The sequence below is a fragment of the Rattus norvegicus genome, chromosome 1 (genome assembly GCF_036323735.1).
Source record: "Rattus norvegicus strain BN/NHsdMcwi chromosome 1, GRCr8, whole genome shotgun sequence".
NCBI classification, from domain to species: Eukaryota; Metazoa; Chordata; class Mammalia; order Rodentia; family Muridae; genus Rattus; species Rattus norvegicus.
Window position 1 is genome coordinate 68824953 of NC_086019.1, and position 13538 is coordinate 68838490.

Genomic DNA, 13538 nt, shown 5'->3' on the forward strand with positions numbered 1-13538 from the left:
CTAGGTTGTAGTTACCCTACTTGTGTTGGAGACTTCTATCTCTTATCCTTTGTGGGGTTGGATTTGTAAAAAGCTTTTTCGTACATTTGGTTTTTCATGAAATATCTTGGTTCATTCATCTAGTTTAATTGAGAGCTTTGCTTGATACAGTATCCTGGGCTTGCATTTGTGCTATCTTAGGGTCTGTATGACATCTACCTAGGATCTTCTGGCTTTCATAGTCTCTGGTGAGAAGTCTGGTATAATTCTGATAGATCTGCCTTTATATGTTATTTGACATTTTCCCATTTCTGCTTTTAATATTCTTCCTTTGTTTTGTGCATTTGGTGTTTTGACTATTATGTGACAGGAGGAATTTCTTTTCTTGTCCACTGTATTTGGAGGTGTCTACTCGGCTTGTATGTTTATGGGCATCTCTACTTTAGGTTGGGGAAATTTTCTTCTATAATTTTGTTGAACATACCTACTATCCTTGATTTTAACTTTTCATTCTGTCCTGGATTCCCTGCATGTTATAGATCAGGAGTTTTTATGCATTTTACATTACCTTGGATAGTTGTGTCAATGTTTTCTATGGTATCTTCTGTCCCTGAGATTCTTTCTTTTATCTCTTGTATTCTGTTGATGATATTCACATCAATGACTCCAGATTTCTTTCCTGGTTTTTTTTTTCTCCAGGGATGTCTCCCCTTGGGATTTTTTATTGTATCTATTTCTATTTCTAAATCCTTGATGGATTTGTTCAATTTCTTCATGTACTTGGTTGTGTTTTCCTATAATTTTTAATGGATTTTTGTGTTACCTTTCTAAGAGGGGTCACAGGTGGCATTAGGTGATTTCCTCTTGAATCAGTAATGTTGGCAGAGAGTAGTCTCCTCTGAGTTCTCAGGAGGGTCCACACTTCTGAGGGCCAGCTCTCTCCCTCACTGGATTTGTGTGCAGGGAGCTGTGTGACTGGTTCATTTCAGGTCCAGGTGCAGGCCAAGTTTTATTTTGTAAGAAGGGGCCAGTGCCATGTTTAGTCACATGATCAGTGCAGGTCTTCCTTTTTCTTTCCTCTTTCTTTGTTTTCTCATCCCAATTGTTGCCCCTACCATCCTGATTCCCCTTCATACAGTCCCTTCCTACATTTCTCCCCCTCTTCTCCTCTAAGTGGAAGGGCTCACCCCTGTATCATCCCACCACTATGGTCCATAAAAAGTCTTCCAAGTTAGGAGCATACTTTCTAACTGAGGCAAGACAAGGCAGTCCTTTTGTCAAGTAGATTCCACAGGCAGGCAACAGATTTAGGAACAGCTATAGCTCTAGTTGTCTGTGACCCACATGACCAAGCTTCACATCTGCTTTATATGTTCTGGGGGCCTTGATTCAGCCTGTGTATCCCCTTTGATTGGTGGCTGGGTCTCTGAGAGCTCCCAACGGTCCAAGTTAGTTGACACTATTGATCTTCCTATGGAGTTATTATCCCTTTCAGAGCCTTCAATCCTTACCCCAATTCTTCCATAAGTATCCTCAACCACTTTTCAATGTTTGTGTGAGAGTTTCCATATCTGTTTCAGCCAGCTCCTGGGTAGATTCTCTCAGAGAACAGGAATGGTAGACCTCTAACCCATAACTACGAAAGAGTATCATTAATAGTGTCAGGGATTGTTGCTTTCCCATAGGATGGCTCTTATCTTTGACTGATTATTGGATGGCCATTCCTTTCATTCCCTTAGGCCATGCTTTGCTTTCAGACAGAATAGGGGCTTTATGAATTCTCAGATACCTGGATTGGGGGAAAATTTCTAGGAGTCAATTCAGGTGACATTGGATAAGGTGCATAACAGTGTGGCTATGGAACATCTTGAGGATATCTCCTGAAGTCGAGCAGGACTCCCAGTGGACAGATAAAGAATCCAACTTACCCACAGAACTTTGGACCCAACAATACCTTTTAAATTAAGGCAAACATTTACAAACTCTTCTCTCCATCCTTGTTCTGGTTGCAAAAGGAACATCATTGTTTACACCAAACATTTACAGAAAACATAGAAGATAGCAAATGAGCTTGGCTATACAGTAATAATGGACACTTCTCTTTATAGTTTTCAATTAAACTTTAGGTACCCTCTTCACATAATGAATCCTTAAACAAATACTTGTTTTTGAAAATACTTGATTGTTATAATATGGCCACACTGTGTGTTTCAGTTAAAATTTGTGTTGCTCTGAAAACAAATGGCAATCACTGGAGACTGACAGAGTGAAATAGATACTGGGTTATATAAGAAGTGTAAAATATTCTTCTCTCCATCATTTTGTCCTTCTGTTCATTGAAAGAAAGTTAAATGTCTTGTGCTCAATTCTTAAGCATTGGTTGTATTCTACTTCCTAATTTCAAACTATCTCCAATGCTTGGAAGTTCTTAGGTCAGAGTGTTTTTTAGTGACTATAATTGGTATTTCTATTACCACAGATATCCCATGGCAGATTATTCTGCAGCATGCTCCTGATCTTGTGTTCAACAAACTCAACAAGCCAGGAATTACAGGTAGGTAAATTTTAAGAAGTTCTCACTCATAAACTTTAAGTTTCTTTCTGTAAGATGCTGTATATCCTGAAAATGTCCTTTTTGTATGATTTAATTATCTGAAGAAAGACTCAATATCATAAAGTGTAACAAAGATTCACAACCCTGATCAAATATACATATCATTAATATTTATGAAACTTTTGAAAGTTTGTGATCTGGCTCTATAGCTCTTACTGTTCATCCTATAGAGAAACCATACTTACCATGATTTGTAAGCAATACTTCCAGAAACTCGGTTCTGGTTGTTTTTGTTTTGGGGCCTTTTTGATAGATTATACCATAGATTACTAGAATTCATAAATGAAACTCTTTGCATACTGTACATGTATTATAAACTTGAAGATTTCTTGTGGGTGACAATTCTAAATATACATAGGCTGAGATTGTAGGATTGTAGAAAGTGCAGTCTAACTCCAGCTTATTTTAAAGTGAGATCCCATCTGACCCTCTTCGTCACAAAATAGAAATAAAACATTGACAATTACATTTGTTATAATTTTATAATATTAAGTAAATAATTTAGCTTTGTGGTATTATCAGTAGAGGTTTGAAGATGGAGATATAGTTTCATGCCTGTTGACCTTTAAGAAATTTGATCAATGCCTTCATATGTTGTACTTTGCATAAATGCAATTCTAATATAAGTACTCATATGTTTCTGAGTGGTTTTTCTGATGCTTTTGATTTTTCTGACTACTTTACTCTTTAACTTACATTGATTTAAAGTCATTGTTTTGTATTACCTGGGGTACTACACTTCCAATACACATGTATGGAGGTCTTTTTTTTTTTTTTTGAAAATTCTACATGTAACACTTTCTCTACTATATCCATAGCAGCTTTATCCATAATAGCCAGAAACTGCAAATAACCTAGATGTTCCTTCACTGAAGAATGGATAAAGATAATATGGTCCAAATACACAATGAATATTATTTAGCAATTAAAAACAAAAACATCATGAATTTCAGGTAACTTGAGAATATCATCATGAACTTTGCAGCCAAATGGATGGAACTAGAAAATATCATCCTGAATGAGGTAACTCAAACCCAAAAAGATATGCATGCTATGTACTCACTAATAAGTGGATATGAGTAAAAAATTAGACAATATCTAGGATATAATCCACAGAACACAGGAAGGTTAGCAATCCTAAGGGCCTAAGTCAGGATGTTTCAATCCAAATTCGGAGGGAGAAGAAAGCAATCACAGGGGGCAAAGGAAGGAAGGGACTTGAATGGGAGATGGAAGGGGAAGGAAAAAGAGGAAATGATCAAATACTGGGGGCAGGAGAGAAGCCCTAAAAAAATCATCCTGAGTGTTGTGACCCAGTTCCAAAAGGACATGCTTATAAATGGATATTAGCCATCACATAACATATAACCATGCCAACCTCCAGTTGTCTAAAGAAACTAAATAAACAGGAAGGCACAGCAAGGATATTTGGATTTCACTTAGAAAAAGGAATAAAATAGTCATAAAAGGGCAGATAGAAGTAGGGGACTTGATTGGAGAGGGCATGGGGAGGGAATTGCTGATGGGTTCAGGATAAGGTGTAGGGAAGGACAGGAGATATTGCATCTCCAGCATATAAGTGTCTCCAGTGAAAAGGGAAGCACCCAAGAATAAATGGTGATGACACTTATGGAAACCAAAAGTTTTGGGAATATGGAACCTGAGGAGGCCACCTTTTGTAGCCAGGCTATAACCCGAGGAAAGAAAGGGACATAAAACAACCCACAAAAATATTCAACCCAAAATTTATCCTGTCTATAAGAAATGCAGGGGAGAAGATGAGGCAGAGACTAAAGAAAATGGCCAAACAATAGTAGGACCAACTTGAGACCATGATCAAGCACACTATTCATGACACTTTGATATACTTTCAGACAGAAGAGTAGCACAACTGTTTTCTGAGAGGCTATACCCAGCTGGTGACTTAGAAAATGCAGACACCCACAGCCAAAGAGTGGATAGATCTTGTGGGGTTCTTATGGTAGAGTAGGGAGAAGGAATGCATGCCCCTGAAGTGGATAGGAACTCCACAAACTAACAGAGTCAACTACCCTGGACCTTTGGAGCTCACAGAGCCTGGATCACCAACCAAGGTGGTGGACTATTCTGGATTCATTTTCCTACTGTTAGGCATCTGAGCTAAAGTCACTTGCATTGACTCCTGGTATCCTGCCCCATCCCAGGTTTCTGGGGCTTTCTAGAGATTTTCTCAAACTCCCTACTCCAGGCACTTGCAAATTTCAATTCATTCTCCCATTCTCTCTGGCCCTCTCTCCTGTCTCCACCTCATACTTGTTCTTGATCCCTACAATCCCCTCCTCATCCTCTTTGTTAGCCAAATCCCTTCTGCCTCCTATGACTATTTTATTCCCTCTTCTAAATGAAATTTAAGCATCCTCTCTTGGGCCCTCCTTCTGTTTCCACCTCTTTGGGTTTCTGGAGTGTATCATGGTTATCCTGTACTTTATGGATAATAACTACTTATCAGTGAGTACATACTATTCATGTTCTTTTGTGACTGTGACTTTTGTGAGGTGACTGTGTTACCTCACTCAGGATGATATTTTCTAGTTTCATCCATTTGCCTGCAAAACTCATAATGTCTTTGATTTAAATAGCTAAATAGTATTTCATTCTGTAGACAAACCACGTTTTCTGCATCCATTCTTTGGTTGAAAGACATTTAGGTTATTTCTAGTTTCTGGCTATTACAAAAAAGCCTCTATGAACATAGAAGATCATGTGCACTTGTGGTATGGTGGAGCATCTATTGGGTATATCCCAGGAGTAGAAGAGCTATGTCTTCTGGTTGGAGTATTTCCAATTTTCAATGGAAACAGAATATTGATTTGCACAGTGGTTGTGCATATTGTAATCCCACCAGAACTGAAGACTTTTTCCACTTTCTCCACATTCTCACCACCATGTGTTGTCCCTTGTGTTACTGACCTTCACCATTCTGATTGATATTAGGCAGAATCTCTGGGTCATTTTGATTTGCACTTCCCTGATGACTAAGGATGTTGAACATTCCTTTAAGTGCTTCTTGATCACTCAAGATTCCTCTGTTGAGAATTCTCTGTTTATTTTTGTGTCCCATTTTTATTTTTTTTTTGTTTGGAAACTGAAAAGCTTCTGCTAGACAAAATGAAAAACTGTCTACAGACTGGGAAAATATCTTCAATCATACTACATCTGACAGACAGTTAATATCCAAAATATATAAAGAACTCACTGAAAATTATTAACAATAAAATTACTTGTTCTGAAACCACCTTGCTAGGCTGCAGACTATATCTTTGCAATCTTGAATTCAAGTGATTCTCACACACACAGACACATATTCAAAATTAGAAATGTTTAGTGAAAGATTTAACTGAAACATTTTTTTTTTTGGTTTTGTTGTTTGTTTGCTTCTTTAATGATTTTAACAGAAATGTGAGGCATAAAAAATGGAGTCCAGGAACTTGGCAATAGGAGTAGTGCTCTCACTTCAAAGTGCACTTGGAATTGTGGGAAACTTTTATCTTCTTTTCCACTATATACTCCTTTACTACAATGAAGGCACATTAAAGACTGTAGACTTAATTCTTACACATGTGTTCACAACTAACTCTTTGATCATTTTCTCCAAAGGAATGTTATAGATAACTAGAGCTTTTGAATGGAATAAGTTCTTTAGTGATATTGGATGCAAACTTATTTTATATATTCTTAGACTTGGCACAAGTATGTCCACCAATACCACCTGTCTCATGAGTGTCTTCCAAGCTATCACCATCAGTCCCTGGAATTCCTGTTGGAAGAATCACATAGTCAAAATTCAACAGCTCATGGGCTTCTTCATTTCACTCTGCTGGGTTGTACACATGATGATGAATATGATTTTCCTTATGTATCCATCCATCAGGAAGAAGACCAAAAACATTACACATAAAAGAAATGTTGAACTGTGTTCCTCTTTTACAGGAAATTAAAACATAGTAGAATCCCTATACATAGCATTTTGGGTGTTTCCAGAAGTCTTGCTTTCGGTTGTCTTGGTCATTTCCAGCAGCTCCATGATTTTCATACTGTATGGACACAAGAAGCGGGTTCAACATATCCACAGTTGTCATGCTCCCCCCAGAAACTCTCCTGAGTCCAGAGCCACCCAGAATATTCTAGCACTTGTGTGCACATTTCTCACTTTTTATACCCTCTCTTCCATCTTACAAGGCTGCATTGCCTTTTCTCATGATTCTAGTTGGTGGCTAGTTAATATCACAGCTATCATTTCTATGTGTTTTCCTTCTTTTGGCCCCTTTATCATGAGCCATGATGTCACTATTTCCAGATTATCTTCATCCTGGATGAGGAATATAAAATTACTATAATCTTTTAATAAGAATATAAATGACATTTTTTAATAATTCAGAGTGTCTAAGAATTTAGTCAAAACATTTCTTCAAAATATCAGTGTAATAATTAAAGGCAGATTATTTTAATACTATGATCATTTCATAACTTAATAATAGTATATCCTTCTTTATAGACTATGGTCTATTTAGTCACAGGTTCTCAGCCACACTCACTCTGCTATTTATAGATTCCATTTCATTGTGTCTTTGTTTAAGCATATCATAATGAGGTTTGTTACTTTTGACATATTTGTGTCACTGTTGCATAAATGGGAATGTCTTGTCAGGCCAATGAGCTTTCAGTTCATAGAGTTTATTGCTGGATGATATCTATTCACTTTTTCTTCAATAGAGAGCATGTTACCTTCCAGCACAAAGAAAGACAACCACTATGGGTATAACTTATAATTCAGTACCTGTTTGATTTCTTCATATTTTATGACTCAGTGGTTTTGCAGTTACATATACATTCTCACAGTTATATTTGACTCAATGTACAATAAATTGTGCAAGCTGAAATCAAATATTCTAGCATAGGAAATAAGGAGGAGAAAGACATGAAGTCCCAGCTCTAAATGAAATATTGTTGGCATTAGATAGCAGCTGAGAGAGAGAGAGAGAGAGAGAGAGAGAGAGAGAGAGAGAGAGAGAGAGAAAGAGAGAGAGAGTTAGTTTGCTTTACCAGTGTAGGCACAGATAGGCTGAACACATTCATGGTCAGCAATATCCCCAAGGGTACTTGGGCAACACAAATTTAACTTAACGAGATTAAAAATACATTTGAAAGTTCGAGATAGGGGAGTTCTGAAAGAATTGGAGGTGATTGAATATGATGACATTTCATCATCACCAATCTTTGCCTCCCATCTATACACTGCTCATGAGAGGTGCTACAATATGTGAGTAGTCGATGATTCCATGAAGGCTTGGGTCTATGGTGAATTATCCATAAGAGATTTTCACAGACTGTAGTTTGGGGTTTCAGAATTGTGTAGCTTCTCTAAGAGTTATTAATTGTAGTAGTAGGGATGAGAAATGTCCCCCAGCACATCCAAAATGTCTTGTAGCACTTGGTCTGTACTTAAGGTTATTATATGAGGTTTACATGGTATTGTGGGAGGAAGTACATCACAAAAGGTTGAGTTTGAAGTTAAAATGTTATGTATTTTTTAGTTTGTCCTCTCTGTCAGATGATGAATTTAAGGATGTGTGTTCCAAGAATTCTATATTTCCTATTACTTATAATCCTATCTTCTTGACCTACTGATCACATCGTCCTGGAACCTTTAAACCAAATAAACTCTTCCTTCTATAAGTTGATTTTGTTCATGATGTTTCATCGTCGCAAAGGGAGCACAATTGATATACTCATGCTCCTGTAAGAATCTACTTACTCATAATCTTGTAAGTCAGTTCAATAAACTTACTAGCTTACAAAAATATTGAGCATAATGATCTCAATCCTTATCCAGTGCAATAAAGTGAGCTTTTTGTGAAGAAGAGAAAAAATGTTCATGATTTCTTCTTCATCTTGAATCACTTTCTCAATTCCTAGTATCATTCCATCATTTTACATTGAAAGACTTTTGCCTTCAGCTATTCAACATTCTGCATCAGAATGGAGTTTGGATACATTTATAATATTAACTGAATTTTAGTATTCCTACTCATGAGTTCTTAAAATTTCATTGTGGTAAGAAGATTCTAGGAAGTTAATTTAAATTATCCAACAGAGGTGTCAAGCTTTGACTTACTGTTATTATAAGTATGTTGCTCTAGAACTTTCTGTGATATTCGTAGCAGCTTTGTGTAAACAATGGCATTGTTTTCATTGTCAGGCTAAGACATAAAAGAAATATTTACAAATGTTCATGTAATGGTGCTTCTGATATATTTGGAGTATTTAAAATTATTTTCAGTTTGCATGCTAAACAGTTGTCTATGATGGTATTTATTTAGAATTTCTTAGAGGCATTCTCAAGCACTATGTATAGTTTTGTTTCCATAAACATTCATACTATCCTAAATTGTTGGAATCATATAAATATTCAATGTTATTCCCATGGTATAATGCTATTATAGAGACTTCTGAGGCCAAGTTGGTTTAAGGCATTGCAGCCTCAAGGTTAATTTGTACAAAACCAACATTTTTGATTCCATAGACTGAATCATCATTGTATCTTTCAGGTAAATTATTACTTCCTGTTTAGTTTTTAAAAATGTGTACTAATTAAATTGTTTTATTCTTTAATTTTCCTCAAAATAATCTCATATTCTCTTTCCAAATCACCTTAAATTTCATGGCCACTTTTTAAAAAATTATATATATATATATATAAATTTAATTATATATATTTAATTATATATATAATTTTAAATCATATATATATGATATATAGATATAGATAGATACATAGATAAAGATATAGACAAATAAATATAGATAGATAGATAGATAGATAGATAGATAAATAGATAGATAGGTAGATAGATAGACAGATAGACAGGTAAATACATAGATACATAGATACATAGATCCAGTGGATATACTTTTCCTCTGGAAAAGAAGAGTTCTGATCTCTGCTTTTTGCAGTTACTTGTAGTTCTTGCTGTAAACTTTGAGCATTTCTCTGTGTAGTTTCACAGGTCCAATGGAGTTTTCCTATGAACATTTCATAACTCATAAATCAGTGAAGACATGAAAATTGACGTGTGATAAAGTACTATGGTATTGAAATTATATCATTACTCGGCTGGTCATTGAAGTCTGTTTATAAACTACTTTCTTTGCAATTATGAGGGACAGACTTCAAGATTTATAAATCACATAAAAAAGTAAATGGATATGTCTACACACCTATGTCATGCAAGTACTGTGAATGCAGAGACAGAAGTTTTCCTATACCTACTAGGCAGTCATGCTACCCTACTAAGAGAGTTCCAGAGAAGTAGAGACTGTGTCTCAAAATAAATAGATAATAAAACTAAGGCTTTTTTCTGACTACATAGAAACATACACACACACATACACACACACACACACACACACACACACACACACACAATTTGTTAGCAATTTTAAATCAAAGCTTTGCCTTAGCAAAGATTTCATTACATCATAATTACCTTCATAACAGTTTTGGACATATCAAGGACTCTTTTATTCATTAGCTCATTTTCATCCTAAAACGGTTTTCTGATCTTTCCTAAATTTGTACTATATCTGTTCCCATTTCACAATACCCTTTATAGACATGTGTACTTACCAGACATCATTGCTTTGATTCTCTGCCTCTCAGACTGAAAAGAAAATGTTTACCTGAATACTTCCTCAGTAGGCTGAAAATTTTACAAACCGAATAAGTTCTTACAACAAAGAGGGGTAGAGGTATCAGTTAGAAACCTAGAAAACTGCATATGAATCTATGACTCTTCTATCAGAAGAGCAATTTCTAATGCACCTGCAGTGTAAAAGTCAGTGCTTTTATTGGAAGTTAAAATCATTTCCGAAACTTTTCCTGCAGCATATAATTTAAGACAGCAATGAAGGGTATTTTTGTTTTATGGTTTTGTTTTGTTTTGTGTTGAATGAAACAGCATGCATACAAGAGTCTAATTTTTCTCAGGCCTAAATGTTAAATGGAATCAAATTTGGAGGGAATAAGGTATTAGAGTCATTCTACGAAATCTGTATCATTAGTCTCCAGCCTATTAATAGATCTTATATAAACACTAATCTTATATAAACACTAACAAGTTAATTATTAATTTTCAGATTAATGCTGCATCATATAGAGCACTCAGCTGAGACGTCACTAAGAAATTCAGAGAGGAGAGAGAGACCCAACTGCCTGGTCAGGTGGGCACTCCTGAGGCTGCAGAGCGGAAGAGACCACCAACACTGCTCACCCCTGCCCACATCCCTGGCCCAAGAGGAAACTGTATAAGGCCTCTGGGCTCCCGTGGGGGAGGGCCCAGGAGCGGCAGGACCCCTGCCAGAGACACCGCCGGACCCTGAAGGAAACAGACCGGATAAACAGTTCTCTGCACCCAAATCCCATGGGAGGGAGAGCTAAACCTTCAGAGAGGCAGACAAGCCTGGGAAACCAGAAGAGACTGCTCCCTGCACACACATCTCGGACGCCAGAGGAAAAAGCCAAAGACCATCTGGAACCCTGGTGCACTGAAGCTCCCAGAAGGGGCGGCACAGGTCTTCCTGGTTGCTGCCGCTGCAGAGAGCCCCTGGGCAGCACCCCATGAACGAACCTGAGCCTCGGGACCACAGGTAAGACCAAATTTTCTGCTGCAAGAAAGCTGCCTGGTGAACTCAAGACACAGGCCCACAGGAACAGCTGAAGACCTGTAGAGAGGAAAAACTACACGCCCGAAAGCAGAACACTCTGTCCCCATAACTGACTGAAAGAGAGGAAAACATGTCTACAGCACTCCTGACACACAGGCTTATAGGACAGTCTAGCCACTGTCAGAAATAGCAGAACAAAGTAAGACTAGAGATAATCTGATGTCGAGAGGCAAGCGCAGGAACCCAAGCAACAGAAACCAAGACTACATGCCATCATCGGAGCCCAATTCTCCCACCAAAACAAAAATGGAATATCTAAACACACCAGAAAAGCAAGATCTAGTTTCAAAATCATATTTGATCATGATGCTGGAGGACTTCAAGAAAGACATGAACACACTTAGGGAAACACAGGAAAACATTAATAAACAAGTAGAAGCCTACAGAGAGGAATCGCAAAAATGCCTGAAAGAATTCCAGGAAAACACAATTAAACAGTTGAAGGAATTAAAAATGGAAATAGAAGCAATCAAGAAAGAACACATGGAAACAACCCTGGATATAGAAAACAAAAAGAAGAGACAAGGAGCTGTAGATACAAGCTTCACCAACAGAATACAAGAGATGGAAGAGAGAATCTCAGGAGCAGAAGATTCCATAGAAATCATTGACTCAACTGTCAAAGATAATGTAAAGCAGAAAAAGCTACTGGTCCAAAACATACAGGAAATCCAGGACTCAATGAGAAGATCAAACCTAAGGATAATAGGTATAGAAGAGAGTGAAGACTCCCAGCTCAAAGGACCAGTAAATATCTTCAACAAAATCATAGAAGAAAACTTCCCTAACCTAAAAAAAGAGATACCCATAGACATACAAGAAGCCTACAGAACTCCAAATAGATTGGACCAGAAAAGAAACACCTCCCGTCACATAATTGTCAAAACACCAAACGCACAAAATAAAGAAAGAATATTAAAAGCAGTAAGGGAAAAAGGTCAAGTAACATATAAAGGGAGACCTATCAGAATCACACCAGACTTCTCGCAGAAACTATGAAGGCCAGAAGATCCTGGACTGATGTCATACAGACCCTAAGAGAACACAAATGCCAGCCCAGGTTACTGTATCCAGCAAAACTCTCAATTAACATTGATGGAGAAACCAAGATATTCCATGACAAAACCAAATTTACACAATATCTTTCTACAAATCCAGCACTACAAAGGATAATAAATGGTAAAGCCCAACATAAGGAGGCAAGCTATAACCTAGAAGAAGCAAGAAACTAATTGTCTTGGCAACAAAACAAAGAGAATGAAAGCACACAAACATAACCTCACATCCAAATATGAATATAACGGGAAGCAATAATCACTATTCCTTAATATCTCTCAATATCAATGGCCTCAACTCCCCAATAAAAAGACATAGATTAACAAACTGGATACGCACCGAGGACCCTGCATTCTGCTGCCTACAGGAAACACACCTCAGAGACAAAGACAGACACTACCTCAGAGTTAAAGGCTGGAAAACAACTTTCCAAGCAAATGGTCAGAAGAAGCAAGCTGGAGTAGCCATTCTAATATCAAATAAAATCAATTTTCAATTAAAAGTCATCAAAAAAGATAAGGAAGGACACTTCATATTCATCAAAGGAAAAATCAACCAAGATGAACTCTCAATCCTAAATATCTATGCCCCAAATACAAGGGCACCTACATACGTAAAAGAAACCTTACTAAAGCTCAAAACACACATTGCACCTCACACAATAATAGTGGGAGATTTCAACACCCCACTCTCATCAATGGACAGATCATGGAAACAGAAATTAAACAGTGATGTCGACAGACTAAGAGAAGTCATGAGCCAAATGTACTTAACGGATATTTATAGAACATTCTATCCTAAAGCAAAAGGATATACCTTCTTCTCAGTTCCTCATGGTACTTTCTCCAAAATTGACCATATAATTGGTCAAAAAACGGGCCTCAACAGGTACAGAAAGATAGAAATAAGCCCATGCGTACTATTGGACCACCACGGCCTAAAACTGGTCTTCAATAACAATAAGGGAAGAATGCCCACATATACGTGGAAATTGAACAATGCTCTACTCAATGATAACCTGGTCAAGGAAGAAATAAAGAAAGAAATTAAAAACTTTTTAGAATTTAATGAAAATGAAGATACAACATACTCAAACTTATGGGACACAATGAAAGCTGTGCTAAGA

The 13538-nt window shown here is 37.0% G+C and overlaps 1 pseudogene; it reads left to right on the plus strand.

The window, feature by feature from the left end:
- On the plus strand, positions 6046-6969 carry Vom1r-ps11 (vomeronasal 1 receptor pseudogene 11; annotated as a pseudogene).